The sequence below is a fragment of the Prionailurus viverrinus genome, chromosome B4 (genome assembly GCF_022837055.1).
Source record: "Prionailurus viverrinus isolate Anna chromosome B4, UM_Priviv_1.0, whole genome shotgun sequence".
Lineage (NCBI taxonomy): Eukaryota > Metazoa > Chordata > Mammalia > Carnivora > Felidae > Prionailurus > Prionailurus viverrinus.
Window position 1 is genome coordinate 131797786 of NC_062567.1, and position 16109 is coordinate 131813894.

Genomic DNA, 16109 nt, shown 5'->3' on the forward strand with positions numbered 1-16109 from the left:
GGGGTGAGGATCTAAGAGAGGAAAATGTGTGGAAATAAAATCTGGAAACCTAAGAGATTACAACGATGAGTCCAGTATTGTGCTAGGTGTTTACAGAATGAAGAGGTCTCCAACTAAATCATTAGAAATTTAAAAAGCAGAATACTGTTAGCTGCTTTGGCATCATCGGGCAGTCCTTGTTTTTGTCGTAGAGCTTTACCACAGTCCACTAAGGATTAAAGAAAGATCTTCGAGGAGCTTAATTCAAACACCTATTCTATTTTATATTGTCTCAACAAAAATAACCAGCATCTCGATGTGAGATGAACTTGCGCGCTGAGCGTTAACCAGAGACCACTCCAGAAAATGTCACGCACCTACCTGCCTTGGCTCGGTGGTCCAGCAGATACACCTGGAGCACCTCCGTTCTGTGCCAGGCAGGATGGCACACAAGGACAGGACGCAGCCCTGCAAGAAAAAAAGATGCTTAAGGGGGATAAAAGTAGAAAGCGTTGATGGTACAAGCAGGGAACAGGTGCGAGTCGGCAAAACCTGCTGATGGGAAAGTCTGGAAAGGATAGTACTTAAAATGGATCTTGGAAGGGCGCCTGCCTGGCTGGTTCAGTCGGTAGAGATGCGACTTAATCACAGGGTCCCAAGGCCGAGCCCGTGTGGTGGTGTACAGTTTACAACACATGCGATACTAAAAGAAAATTTAAAAACCAATCTTGGAGGGAAGATGGAAAAGGTGGAGGATGAGTAAGGAGAGAGAAGAATCCGACCCTGTTGGAAAAACAGCTTCAAGGTCCACTTGACACCAGATTACAGAAGAGGGTGGACACCTGCTACAGAAACCCCCCGCCCACCCGTTTTCTCCCTAGTTCTAGGGGCCCAGGATTAATCGGAGCCCCCAACAGGGAAATAACTCAGAATTCTAAGCTATTTCCAAGCAGTAAATACTAGCCTCTAGCTAAGGGCAGCTGGGTTGAAGTGTTCAATCATTTTCACTACAATGTTGTAAAGAGGGAGTAGGGGCGGAAATAAGCGGGAAGGGGGGAAAGCTGTCCTTCCCCAGGCCAGGGTCAGTGTTAGGGGGGTCGATAAGGATGAATCCAGAATCAGGAATACAAGAAGCTGATTTCAATGTTTCTGTGTTTGAATATTCTCACCACGAAAAGTTGGGAAGAGCTGAAAGGCCCAAGTCTCTGTCTGGCTGTTAACACATCAGTCTAGGGGCGCCTGGGTGGCGCAGTCGGTTAAGCGTCCGACTTCAGCCAGGTCACGATCTCGCGGTCCGTGAGTTCGAGCCCCGCGTCAGGCTCTGGGCTGACGGCTCGGAGCCTGGAGCCTGTTTCCGATTCTGTGTCTCCCTCTCTCTCTGCCCCTCCCCCGTTCATGCTCTGTCTCTCTCTGTCCCAAAAATAAATAAACGTTGAAAAAAAAATTAAACAAAAATAAAAATAACACATCAGTCTAGGAAGTGGACCCAATGGGGGCGAGTAGTGTTCCAGGTGCTTCCATTTACCTTGCTTACACACAGCCCCAACAGACAAAGGAAAAGTGACAAGTCGCTCAAGGGCACACAGCCAGTAAATGGCTTCCCAGAGTCAAAGGTCTGTGGAGCTCCAAAGCCTCTCTTCTCCGTATCATTCATCCCCCTTAATAGGGAGAAGCCCTAATGATGGCATCAAATTAACTACATATGACACAGGGGCCCCGTTCCAAGCAAATGCAACATACAGACTAAAACCTGAGAGGGGGGAGGGCAGCAGAGGGGTGCAGGGAACAAGGAATCGTAAAGATAAGTTCCCCAGACTTCTTTTACAACCAGATGGATGGTGTCCTGGAATGCTACGTTCGTGATGAGGTCACCCTGGTTAAAGAGCATAGACCAGTATCAAAAGTAATAAAACGTTTAAGAATAAAGTTAACAAAAGAGGTGTAAGATTTGTACACTGAAAACTGAAAAAAACAAAAAACAAACAAAAAAACATCGTTCATGGATCAGAAGACTGGGAAGACCTCACTAATGCTGGGCAAAGGTTACGCTCCAAACCCATCTAGAGATTCAATGCAACCCGTACCAAATTATCTGCTGGCTTTTTTCTTTTTCCTTGGAAGACACTGAGATGCCGATCCTAAATTGTATATGGAAATGCAAAGGAGCCAAATAGCCAAAACAATCTTGAAAAAGAAGTATAAATTTGGAGGACTCATACTTCCAAATTTCAAATTTAAACTACAAATCTACATTTCACGAAGATGGCGCTAAAGGCAAAGAAGGAAGCCCCTGCCCCTCCCAAAGCTGAACTGAAAGCACAGGCTTTGAATGCCAAGAAAGTGGTGCTGAGAGGCGTCCACAGTCACCAAAAGAAGAAGAAGAAGAAGAAGAAGAAGAAGAAGAAGAAGATGATGATCCGGGGCTCCTGTCTGGCTCAATCGGAAGAGCACGCAACTCCTGATCTTGGGGTTATAAGTTCAAGCCCCACATTGGGGGTAGAGATCGTTTAAAAAAAAAATACACTTTAAAACAAAAAAAGAAGATCCGCACATCACCCACATTCCCACGGCCCAAGACACTGCGTCTCCTAGGGCAGCCCAAACATCCTTGAAAGAGGCCCCCTAGGAGAAACCAGCTTGAGCACTATGCCATCATCAAGTTCCCCCTGACTACCGAGTCAGATATGAAGAAAATAGAAGACAACAATACACTTGTGTTCATTGTGGATGTTAAGGCCAACAAGCACCAGATCAAACAGGCTGTGAAGAAGCTCTATGACACTGATGTGGCCAAGGCCAACACCCTGATCAGGGCCGGCAGAGAGAAGACGGCATATGTTCGAATGGCTCCTGACTAGGAGGATGCTTTGGATATTGCCAACAAAATTGGGATCATCTAAACTGAGTCCAACTGGCCAAATTTAAATTTTTTCACTGTAAAAAATTTTAATACAAAATAAACTACAAATCCAAAGTTGTTAAGATAACAGTAGTAGCATAAGGACAGACATTTAGATCAATGGAACAGAGTCCAGAAATAAACCCAAATATTTCAGTTGAGTTTTGGCAAGAGTGCCAGGAGAACTCAATGCAGAAGGGATAGTCTTTTCAACAAATGGTGCTGGGACAATGGGATATCCACAGTGTAAAAGAAAGAAGTTGGACCTCTACCTCATGCCAAATACAAAAATTAACTCAAAATACATCATAGACCTAAATGTAACAGCCAAACCTACAAAAGTCATAGAAGAAAACAGGTATAAGTCTTCATAACCTTGGATTAGTCCATAATTACCTAAATTAAAGCACAAGCAACCAGGAAAAAAATTGGACTTGAACATAATTTGAAACTCTTGTACATCAAAGGATAGTATCAGGAAAGTGAAAAGACACTCCCATGGAATGGGATAATGTATTTGCAAATTCTATCTGATAAGGGTCTGTGTATCTGGACTATATAAAAACTCTGATACCAAGGGGCGCCTGGGTGGCTCAGCTGGTTAAGCGTCCAACTCTCTTGGTTTCAGCTCAGGTCATGATCTCACAATTGATTAGTTCAAGCCCCACTTTGGGCTCTGCACTGACAGCGTGGAGCCTACTTGGGATTCTCTCCCCCCCCCCTCTCTGCCCCTCCCCTGCTCGCTCTCTCTCTCTCTCTCTCTCTCTCTCTCAAAATAAATAAACTTTAAAAAATGGAATCATCATGGGGCGCCTGGGTGGCTCGGTCGGTTGGGCGTCCGACTTCGGCTCAGGTCGTGATCTCACGGTCCGTGAGTTCAAGCCCCGCGTCGGGCTCTGTGCTGACAGCTCAGAGCCTGGAGCCTGTTTCAGATTCTGTGTCTCCCTCTCTCTCTGCTCCTCCCCAGTTCATGCTCTGTCTCTGTCTCAAAAATAAATAAAAGTTAAAAAAATAAAATAATAAAATAAAAAATGGAATCATCATGATGTATCATCTTAAAAAAAAAAAAAAAACCTCTCATACTCCACAATAAAAAAAAAGATACATAACCCAATGAAAAAATGGACACCAGATTTGAATAGATGTTTCCCCAAAGATGAGATACAAATGGGTAATAAGCACATGGAAATGAAACGGCTATAAAAGTACAAGTGTTGGGGCGCCTGGCTGGCTCAATCAGTAGAGCATGCAACTCTCGATCTCAGGGCTGTGAGTTCAAGCCCCATGTTGGGTGTAGCGATTACTTAAAAATAAACTTTTTAAAAAGTACAGATGCATAGACATAAAGATGGTCACACTAATGCTTCAGCAAAAGGCTGACTTGAAACTGAGGAATTTTTCTCTTCATTTTTGAAGCCTCCTCCTCCACCTTCACTTGTTGTTCTGTAGAATCCTTTGTTCCAGGAACTCCTTATCAATATAGACATCTCGGTGACCTCAATGTATACTTAGTAACAAGATTCAGACAGCTGTTGCCAGGGCTGGTCATGAGACCACCTTGAAGACATGACGAAGGATCGTGGCTGGCCGCACATACCAGATTCTTATCAAAACAGCCTAGATCCTGTGTTTTCCTATAAAACCCTTCAGCCTTTCACCCCAGGCGGCTCTACAGTTTTTCTTTTTTCTTCTTTTTTTTTAAAGCAGTTTCCATACCCATTGTGGGGCTTGAACTCACAACCCCAAGATCAAGAGTCGCCCGTTCCACCACTGACTGAGCCAGCCGGGTGCCCCTGGTCTTCAGTTTTGAAGACATCAGCCTGTGGCAACCTCTCCTGCCTGGCAAAGTAATACAATTATCGTCGTTCTTTATCACCAAACTGTCTTCGTGTTCTATTTCGGCTCCGGAGCAGGAGCACAGAGGTCAGTTCTCGACAACAAAAAGATACCCAACGTCATTAGTAATTAGGGAAACACAAATAAATCGAAACTACAATGAGATGCCACGTCACACCCACTAGAATGGCCATAATCGAAAATAGACAATAACCAGTGCTGGCGAGGATGTGGAGAAAGTGGAATCTCACCCACCGCTGGTGGGGTGGAGAATGGTGCAGCCACTTTGAAAAACTGTAGCAGTTCCTCTAAAAAGTTAAATATCTGTATGCGTAGGAATGATTTATACACTGCAGAAAATTTATCTCAGTAAATGTCTGTCCATAACATAAGAAGTAGTTACATCCAGAGTTACGATACGACCTAGCAATTCCTCTCCTTGTTATATACCCAAGAGAACTGAGAACGTACGTCCACACAAAAATGTGTGCCCAAATGTCCATGGCAGCATTATTCATAAAGGCTGAAAAAATAAGCAATTCAAATGTCCATCCAATGGAATAGGATCCAGCCCCTGGAAGCAAGGAAGGAGGGATTTACACGACAACCTGGCTGAATGTTGAACACATCGTGCTCAGTGAAAGGAGCCAGACACAAAAGACGACATACTATATGGCTCTATTTATAGGAGATGTTTCAAACAGGCAAATCCACACAGAAAGAGAATAGAGCAGTGCTTGCCAGGGGCTCAGGAAAGGGGAGAGTGAGGAGAGACTCTTGATGGGTACAGGGTTTCTTTTTGGGGTGATGAAAATGTTCTGGAATTAGACTGTGATGATGGCTGCACAGCCCTGAAAGTACTAAAAACCACCGAATTGTGAGCTTTCAAAGGGTGAATTTTACGATATGTGAATTAGATCTCAATTAAAAAGGAGGCCACAGATCAGCCGGAGGGACAGTGCTCTTTCGAGCCGCCTCCCAAGGGCCCCACCTGAAGTTCCAGGGGTGTTCAGTGGGCAGGCGGGAGGCCTGGAAAGTCAGAAAGAGTGGGTCTGTGGGATCACTGAGAGGAAGACCTGTTGTCAGGTGCAGATTTGGGCAAAGTCTGTCCCAGGAGAAGCGGGGCTCCCTCGGGGTGCACGTGAGTTTCTACTCAGTGGAAGAAACAGACCTCTAAGATCGCCGGAGTCTTTTATTAAAAATACAGATAGAAGGGCTGCTGGCTGGCTCAGTCGGTGGAGTGTAAGACTCCTGATCTCAGTGTTGTGAGTTCGAGCCCCACGCTGGGTGCAGAGATAACTTAATAATACAATCCTTAAAAATAGAGAGGGGTAGAAAAAAGTGAATAATGTACTTCATAAATGCTCGATAGTGATACAATGATTTTACCTAAGCCTGACGTTTTTGAGAGGGAAATTTGTCATCCTTCTTCCTGGCTATGCAGAAATTAACCCAAAAGGGAGAAACAGCAGCAGATAACATCTCCCAGCTAAAACCCTAACCCTCAGCTCAGTCATAGCCCATTTATGAAGCACTGAAGGCCTACTGTGTGTGACAACCCCTGGAGACAGAAGAAGGAAGAACCAAAACAAAAAAACCAAAATGAAGCGACAGCCAAAGTAAACCATAAAATCAAAAGGTTTGGGAGACAAGTGCCAACAGATGAACGCGTCGAGGAGGCCTGGGATAGGTACCAACGGGGTGGTATCCCGCCTTGAGAAAGAAGGAAATCCTGCCATTTGTTACAACATTGGTGGCCCTGAAGGGCGTTATGCTGAGTGAGGTAAGTCACACAGAGGGAGACAAATACTGCAGGCTCTCAGTTATGTGGGGAATCTAAAAAAAGTCAGATGTGTAAAAACAGAGTCAAATAAATGATGGTTACCAGAAGCCCAGGGGTGGACAGACTTGGGGCATCTGCTGTTTAAGGCTATAAACTTGGAACTAGCAGACGCACGCGTCCTGGAGACCTAATGCACAGCACGGTGATTATAGTCAACAATTCTGTATTATCAACTTCAAAGGCACCGATAGGCTGGCTCTGAATTGCTCCCACCACAAAGAAACAAATAATTATGTGACATAAGAGGTGTTAGCTAAAATGGTGGTAATCATATCACAATAAGTAAGTGTAGCAAATCAACGCATTGCCCACCTCAAACTGACACAGTGCTACATGCCAGTTATATTTCAAAAAAGAAATATCAAAAGGTTTGGGGGCAACTGGCTGGCTCAGTTGGTTAAGCGTCTGACTTCGGCTCAGATCATGATCTCACGGTTCATGAGTTCGAGACTCACATTGGGCTCTGCTCGGACAGCACAGAGCCCACTTCAGATCCTCTGTCCCCCTCTCACTGCTCCTCCCCCACTCAAGGTCTCCCTCTCTCTCTCTCTCTCTCTTTCTCTGTCTCCCTCAAAAATAAACATTTAAGGGGCACCTGGGTGGCGCAGTCGGTTAAGCGTCCGACTTCAGCCAGGTCACGATCTCGCGGTCCGGGAGTTCGAGCCCCGCGTCAGGCTCTGGGCTGATGGCTCAGAGCCTGGAGCCTGTTTCAGATTCTGTGTCTCCCTCTCTCTCTGCCCCTCCCCCATTCATGCTCTGTCTCTCTCTGTCGCAAAAATAAATAAACGTTGAAAAAAAAATAAAATAAAATAAACATTTAAAAAAATCAAAAGGTTTGGACTAATGACTATGGAGACAACTCACCAGTCTGTAACCTTAGGCAAGTAACTCGACCTCAATGGTCTCAGCTGTGAAATGGAGAGAATGTTGCCCACACTCCTCACCAAGCAGCTGTAAAGATAAATGAGTACCGGTGAGGATGTGCAGAGACCAGAACTCTTGCGTGTTGGTGGCGGGAACGTAAAATGGTACGGCGACTGTGGAGACGGGATAGCAGTTCCTCAAAAATTAGACATAACATTATCCTATTGGCCAAGAATTCCAATTCTGAGTAGATACACTAAAGAATTAAAGGCAGGGACTTGAACAAATATTTGGACACCCGTGTCCATGGCAGCATTATGCATTATTCACAATAGCCAAGAGGTGGAAACAGCCCATGCGTCCATCAATGGATGTAATGGATAAAGAAAATGGGGTATATCCATACAGTGGAATATTATTCCTTAAAAAGCAAGGAATATCGACAAATGCTACGACATGGACGAACCATGAAGACATGATGCCAAGTGAAATAAACTAGACACAAAAGGGCCAATATTCTATGTTTCCACTGTGTGAGGTACCCAACTAGTCAAATTCATAGAGGTGGCAAATAGGATGGTGATGGCCAGGCGTTGGGGACACGGGACTGGGAGATTATTGTTTAATGGGTACGGAGTGCAGTTTGGGTTGTGCGACAACGTGAGTGTGCTTAGTGCCACTGAACTGCACACTTAAAAATGGCTAAAATGGTAAATTGTGTGTTCTGTATAGTTCATCACAATAAAAAGATTACATAAAATCATGTTAATGAAACTATGCTGCAAACTGTAAAGCCCTGACTCATATACTATTTTTCTCTTTCCTTCGTGGATGCTGTCCATCAATTAGCCAAAAAGGAGCCAACTATATATTATTACCTGTGATGGCGAGATTTCTGGCCGTGAATTCTAGTCCTTCCTCCTAGTTCACACATGCAACAGAGGCCGACAGAACAGCACCGCCAAAAGGAAGGGGAAAGACGGCTGCGTCCTTGGGGCAAAAACAACAGGGTAGACACGATTTTCCATATATGGCCTGGTGATGAGAACCACAGGAAAGGAAGCAGTAGGTGGTGACATCCTGGAATACGAGGCACAGAAGAGTACCCTCGATTCTCAGGGCTACCAGGTGGTCGAGGAAAAGAAGAAAAAAGACACACCACAGAAGGAGTGTATGATCGGACACACACACAGAACAAGTACTTGGGTGCTGTCCTGAGCGGGGAGCCGGCGGGGGGGGGGGGGGGGGGGGAGGGGGAGGGGGGGCACTCATGCCAACAGATGGCCCTTCCAGAGATGAAAAACACCGTGTCTGGAGTGGAAAGTTAATGAATGGGTTTAACAAAAGATTTAATATCACAGAAAATTATGATTGGTGAATTAGAAGATACGATACAAACCATCTAAAATGTAAAGGAGAGAAAAAAGACCGAAAATACTGAACAGTATTTCAGTATTTCTAGCCTCTGTAGAACACTATCAAGCATATGTGTAATTAAAGTTCCAGAAAAGGGGGTAGGGAAAAAAAAATTTTTTTTTTTGAGAGAGAGGGAGAGAGAGAAAGAAACACAGAGTGTGAGCAGGGGAGGGACAGATAGAGGGAGACACAGAATCCGAAGCAGGCTTCAGGCTCTGAGCTGTCAGCACAGAGCCTGACGCAGGGCTCAAAACCAGGAACCGCGAGACCTGAGCCAAAGTCAGATGCTTAACCAACTGGGTCACCCAGGCGCCCCAGGAAAAATAGTTTTTGAAAAAAATGACAGAAAAATTTGCAAATTTGATGAAAAGCATAAGTTCACAGATCCAAGAAGCTCAACGAACCCTAAACAGGATAAACACATAGAAAATAAAACCAAGGCACATAATAGCAAAACTGCTAAAAAGCCATGAGTAATAAAAAAAAATGCTAGAAACAGTCAGAAGAGGGTGCCTGGGTGGTTCAGTCAGTTAAGCATTAAGCGTCTGACTCTCGATTTCTGCTCAGATCATGATCTCACGGTTTCGTGAGTTTGAGCCCTGGTCAGGCTCTGTGCTGACAGCCCGGAGCCTGCTTGGGATTTTCTCTCTTGCTCTCTGTCTCTCTTAAAGATAAATAAATAGGGGCTCTTGGGTGGCTCAGTCAGTTAAGTGTCCAACTTCAGCTCAGGTCATGATCTCGCGGTTTGTGGGTTTGAGCCCCGCGTCGGGCTCTGTGCTGACAGCTCAGAGCCTGGAGCCTGCTTTGGTTTCTATCTCTCTCTCTCTCTCTCTCTCTCTGCCCCTTCTCCACTCACACTCTGTGTGTGTCTCTCTTTCTCAAAAATAAACATTAAAAAATTTTTTTAAAAAGATAAATAAACATAAAAAAAAAACAGCCAGCAGATAAAAAGACACTTTATGGAACAAAGATGAGTGTAAATTTCTTATCAGAAACTCTGCAAGTCAGAAGTCAATTAAAAAACAAAACAAAACAAAACAAAACTCTCAGGGCACCTGGGTGGCTCAGTCAGGTAAGCATCTGACTTCAGCTCAGGTCATGATCTCAGGGTTCGTGAGTTCAAGCCCCAAGTTGGGCTCTGCACTTACAGTGAGGAGCCTACCTCAGATTCTCTGTCCCTCTCTCTCTCTCTCTCTCTCTCTCTCTCTCTCTCTCTCTGCCCCTCCCCCACACCTGTGCACTTTCTCAAAAATAAATACTTAAAAAAACCTGTCAACCTATAATTCTTTTTTGTTTGTTTTTGAGAGAGAGAGAGTGCACGCTCATGCATGCACGAGCAGGGGAGGGGCAGAGAGGAAGGAGAAAGAGGATCCAAAGCGGGCTCTGCACTGAGAGCAGACAGCCTGATGCGGAGCTCAAACCAACCAACCGTGAGATCAGGACGTGAGCTGAAATCAAATACCTAACCGACTGAGCCACCCAGGTGCCCCGAAATAGAATTCTATACAAGAGAAAATAACCTTTAATTTAGTAATTTTTAAAAGTCCATTTGAAAAAGTCTGTTTGCCTTCATATTTAAAGGTTGGGGCACCTGGGTGGCTTGGTCAGTTGAGCCTCCGACTTTGGCTCAGGTCATGATCTCACAGTTCGTGGGTTCGAGCCCCATGTCGGGCTCTGTGCTGACAGCTGAGAGCCTGGAGCCTGCTTCGGATTCTGTGTTTCCTCTCTCTCTGCCTCTCCCCTGCTTGCTCACTCTCTCTTTCTCTCTCTCAAAAATAAACATTTAAAAAAATAATGTACAGGTTTAAGCCCAGATTTCTAAAACTAATGAAAATAACCTTTAAATATAAAGACAAGGGGTGCCTGGGTGGCGCAGTCGGTTAAGCGTCCGACTTCAGCCAGGTCACGATCTCGCGGTCCGGGAGTTCGAGCCCCTCGTCAGGCTCTGGGCTGATGGCTCAGAGCCTAGAGCCTGTTTCGGATTCTGTGTCTCCCTCTCTCTCTGCCCCTCCCCCGTTCATGCTCTGTCTCTCTCTGTCGCAAAAATAAATAAACGTTGAAAAAAAAAATTTTTTAATATAAAGACAAATAGACTTTTTCAAATGGGCTTTTTTTCATGTATTTTTTTTAAGTTATTATTATTTGTTTTGAGAGAAACAGGGACAGCATGAGCAGGGGAGGGGCGGAAAGAGAGGGAAAGAGAGAGAATCCCAAGTGGGCTCTGCGCTCAGACAAAACCAAGAGATCATGACCTGAGCCGAAACCAAGAGTTGGACACTTAACTGACTGAGCCACCTTGGTGCCCCTTTCTCATGTTTTTTAAAGTAAAGTCTACAACCAACATTGGGCTCAAATTCATGACTCCGAGAACAAGAGTTCCATGCTCTACGGACTGATCCAGCCAGGTGCCCCTCAAATAGACTTTTAAAAGTTACTAAATTTGGGGCGCCTGGGTGGCTCAGTTGGTTAAGTGTCCAACTTGATTTCGGCTCTCTTGGTTCGTGGGACTGAGCCCCACGTCAAGCTCTGTGCTGGTAGTGCGGAGTCAGCTTGGGATTCTGTCTCTCCCTCTCTCTCTGCCCCTTCCTTGTTTTCTCTCTCTCTCAAAATAAATAAACTTTAAAAAAACTTTTTTAAGTTACTAAATTAATGCAAAAGATTACAAAGAACAGATAGAAAAATAGCAAGGTGTGAGATTTAAACTCAACCACAGTATTTATAGTAAATGTAAATGTTCCAAACACTCCAATTAAAACGTAGACATTATTAGATCATATTTTAAGAAAGACCAAAACACAACTATATACACTCCATAAGAAACCCATTTTAAATGTAAAGACACAGATAGTTTAAAAGTGAAAGGATGGAGAAAGATAGACATACAGATGTTAAAAGAAAACTGAAATGGCAATATTAATATCAGGAAAAGCAAACTTCAGAACAAGGAACATCAACAGGGATGAAGAGGGAGATTTCCTGACGGTAAAGGTGTCAGTTCATCAAAAAGATGTAGCAATCCTAATGTGTATGCCAATATATCTGACCATTTATATAAAATGGAAACATTCCTTGAAACATAAAAATTACCAAAACTGGGGTGCCTGAGTGGCTCAGTCAGTTAAGCGACTCACTTCAGCTCAGGTCATGATCTCGCGGTTTGTGAGTCGCGCCCCGCGTCGCGCTCTGTGCTGACAGCCTGGAGCCTGGAGCTGCTTCGGATTCTGTGTCTCCCTCTCTCTCTGCCCCTCCCCTGCTCACGTTCTGTCTCTCTCTGTCTCTCAACAACAAATAAACGTTTAAAAAAATTTGTTTAATTACCAAAACTACCAAGAAAAATAAAAAGTCTAAATAGCTCTACATCTATTTAAGAAATTCAACTGATAATTCAGGGGTGCCCGGGTGGCTCAGTCGGTTGAGCCTCTGACTTCGGCTCATGATCTCACAGCTCGTGAGTTCAAGCCTCACCTCAGGCTCTGTGTCGACAGCTCAGAGCCTGGAGCTGCTTCGGATTCTGTGCCTCCCTCTCTCTCTGCCCCAACCCACTCGCATTCTGTTGCTGTCTCTCTCAAAAATAAATATACATGAAAAAAAAAATTTTTTTTAATTCAATTCCTAATTCAAACCTTCCCACAAACAAACTTCCAGGCCAAGATTATTTCACTGATGAATTCTATCAAACATATAAGGAATAAATAACAGAAGTCATATATGATTCTTTTAGAAAATAGCAGGAACACTTCTCAACCCATTTTTATGAAATCAATGTTACCCTGGTACCAAAAATTTTTTCAGTTATAAGAAAACAAAAGACCAGTAGCCCTCATGAACATAGATGTAAAAATCCTAAGCATCTACCCAAAAGAATAGCTATTACGTTATAAGTGTAATATAATGAGAGCAAAGGATTTCTCCCTAAGCTCAGGAATCAGGCAGTAATCTCCATTCTCACCAATTCTTTTCAACATTATACTGGATGCTTTTGGCAGCAATATAAAACAAAAAAATAAATAAATAAATCAAAGACAAAATTGTTAGCAAGAAAGAAGTGAACTGTTTTCATTCTCAGTGTCATGATTGTGTAAATAAAGAAAACCCATTAGGAATCTACAAAATAGCTATTCAAACTAGTAAGTTAATTAATCAAGGAAAGAAGACACAAGAAAAGTAAACAAAGATCATTAGCATTTCTATGTATCATCAATTAACACTTAGAAAATGAAATCTACAGGGGCATCTAGGTGGTCAATCGAGTAAGCTTCAGACTCTTGATCTCGGCACAGGTCATGATCCCACAGTTCGTGGGATCAAACCCCGCATTGGGCTCTGCGCTCACAGTGCTGAGCTTCCTTGGTATTCTCTCTCTCCCTCTCCCCCATGTTCTCTCTCTCTCTTAAAAATAAATAAACTTAAAAAAAAGAAACATATATTCTATGGGAGCCTAAGTGGGGTGGCTCACTCAGTTAAGCATCTGACTATTGATTTCAGCTCAGGTCATGATCCGAGGGTCCAGGGATCAAGCCCTGCATCAGGCTCCTCGCTGAGCATGGAGCCTGCTTAAGATTCGTTCTCTCTCTCCTTCTGCCCCTCTCCCATTCATGCAAATACATAAATAAATAAAATATATATTCTAAATATGAGTCTTTTGTCAGATATGTGGTTTGTAAATGTTTTTACCAGCTTATAGCTTATTTCCCCATCCTCTTAACAGGGTTTTTATGAAGTCCAGTAATACAATTTTTTCTTTTATGCATCATGCTTTTGGCATCATGTCTAAGAACTCTTCAACCAGACCCTAGGTCTTAGAGATTGTCTCTTACGTTATCATCTCAAATTTTACAGTTTTATGTTTCACAGTAAATCTAAGAACCATTTTGAGTTTATTTTTGTACAGAGAGGTTTGGCTTGAGGCTTGCTTTCTTTTTGTTTTTTGGTTTTTTTTTTGCCTACAGATATCCATCCAGTCACTCCAGCACCCTCGGTTCCAAAAACTATCCTTTCTCCCCCAAATGACTTGTATCCCTTTGTCAAAAATAAAACAAACAAATGAACAAAAGTTGGTCATACTTGTGTGGGGCTATTTCTGGATCCATGGAACCATATGTGCGTTCCTCTGCCAATACCACCATAGTGCTGATTAACGCAGCCCAAAGTCTAAAAATCAAGCAGAGCGATTCTTCCATTTTTCTTCTTCAGAATTGTTTAGCTATTTTGGTTCCTTTGTTTTCCCCATAGAAAGTGTGGAATAATCTTGTCAAAATATACAAAATAATCTTGCTGGAGTTTTGATAGGAATTGTGCTGAATCTATATATCAACTGGGGGATAACTGACATCTTTACTATATTGTATCTTCTTGTCCAGGAACACAGAATGTTTCTTTATATCTCTTTGATTAATTTCATCAATGTTTTTTTAGTTTTCAGCATGCAAGTCCTGTACATGTTTTGTTACATTTACACCTAAGTATTTTTTTTCTTCTTTTTTCTGTTTTTTTGGTGTGTGTGTGTGTGTGTGTGTGTGTGTGTGTGAGTGATGACTTTTTTATCTCATTTTTTAAGAATTTTTTTTAATGTTTAATTATTTTTGAGAGAGAGAGAGACAGAGTGCAAGCAAGAGAGGGAGACACAGAATCCAAAGCAGGCTCCAGGCTCTGAGCTGTCAGCACAGAGCCCAATGCGGGGCTCAAACTCACAAACCGAGAGATCATGACCTGAGCTGAAGTCAGCCACTCAGCTGATTGAGCCACCCAGGTGCCTCTTCATTTTTATTTTTAGAGAGAGAAAAATATTGAGAGTGCATGAGCAGAGGAGAGGAGCAGAGGGAGAAAGAGAATCCCAAGGAGGCTCCACATCGTGCCTGACATGGGGCTCAATCCTACGACCCTGGGATCATGACCTGAACCGAAACCAAGAGTTGGACACTCAACTGACTGAGCCACCCAGGCACCCCTGTAATTATACATGCTATTTTTACTTTTAATTTTGATTTTCATTTTTTAAGTCTTTCTTTTTTAATTTACATCCAAATTACTTGGCATATAGGTTTTTTTTTTTATTTCAGTCTCATTGATAGTATACAGAAAGAAATACAGTTGACTTCTATATGTTCATCTTGTATCCTATAACCTTACTGAACTCATTTATTAGTTCCACTGAGTTTTATTGCTGTTGATGCCACGGGATTTTCTACATAGACCATCATGTCATCTGCAAAAAGAAATGTTTTATTCCTTCCTTTCTGATCCATATCCCTTTTATTTCCTTCTCTTGCCTCATTGCACTGGCATGAACTCCCAGTACATGTTGACTAGCAGTGGTGAGAGGGGACATTTTTGCCTTGTTTCTGATCTTAGAGGAAAAGTATTCAATATTTCCATTAAGTATGAGGTCAGTTGTAGGTTTTCTGTAGATGTTTTTTAGCAAGTTGAAGAAGTCCCCTCCATTTCTAGTCTCTTGAGTTTTTATCATGAATGGGTATTGAATTTTGCCAAGTATTCTTTCTATATCAATTCATACGATCATACAATATTTCTTGGTAAATTACACTGGTTTATTTTCAAATACTGAACTAGCCCTGGATCTCTGGAATTAACTTCACTTGGTTGTGATGTACAATTCTTCTTATACATTTCTGAAATCTATTTGCTATTATTTTGTTAAGTATTTTTGAATCTATATTCATGAGAGATATTGGTCTGTAATTTTCTTTTTTTCTTTTATTTATTTTTTATTTGTTTATTTTTTTACTGTCTTCGGTTGTTTTTTTTTAATTTTTTTTCAACGTTTATTTATTTTTTTGGGGACAGAGAGACACAGCATGAACGGGGGAGGGGCAGAGAGAGAGGGAGACACAGAATCGGAAACAGGCTCCAGGCTCGGAGCCATCAGCCCAGAGCCTGACGCGGGGCTCGAACTCACGGGCCGCGAGATCGTGACCTGGCTGAAGTCGGACGCTTAACCGACTGCGCCACCCAGGCGCCCCTAAAATGTATTTCTTATAAACAGCATATAATTAGGTCATGTTTTGGGGTGCCTGGATGACTCAGTCAGTTGGGCATCTGACTTCAGCTCAGGTCATGATCTCACAGCTTGTGAGTTCAAGCCCCACATTGATCTCTGTGCTGACAGCTCAAAGCCTGGAGCCTGCTTCAGATTCTGTGCCTCCCTCTCTTTCTGCCCCTCCCCTGCTTGTGCTCTGTCTCTCAAAAACAAATAAACATTTTTTAAAAATTAAAAAAAAAAAAGAATACTCTGTGCTACCCCAGTAGTGCCTA

General features: G+C 42.9%; 1 long non-coding RNA gene and 1 pseudogene across 3 annotated transcripts in view; one reads left to right on the forward strand and one right to left on the reverse strand.

Moving 5' to 3' along the window:
- Positions 1-16109, reverse strand: part of LOC125170916 (uncharacterized) — a 75089-nt gene that overhangs the window by 20917 nt on the left and 38063 nt on the right. For 2 of the 3 annotated variants that reach the window (XR_007154130.1, XR_007154129.1), the window contains exon 6: positions 361-447. This is a non-coding gene — a long non-coding RNA (uncharacterized LOC125170916). Of the gene's footprint in view, positions 1-356; positions 448-16109 lie in introns of all 3 variants that reach the window. The other variant, XR_007154131.1, reaches the window with a different exon arrangement.
- Positions 2242-2879, forward strand: LOC125170915 (60S ribosomal protein L23a-like; annotated as a pseudogene).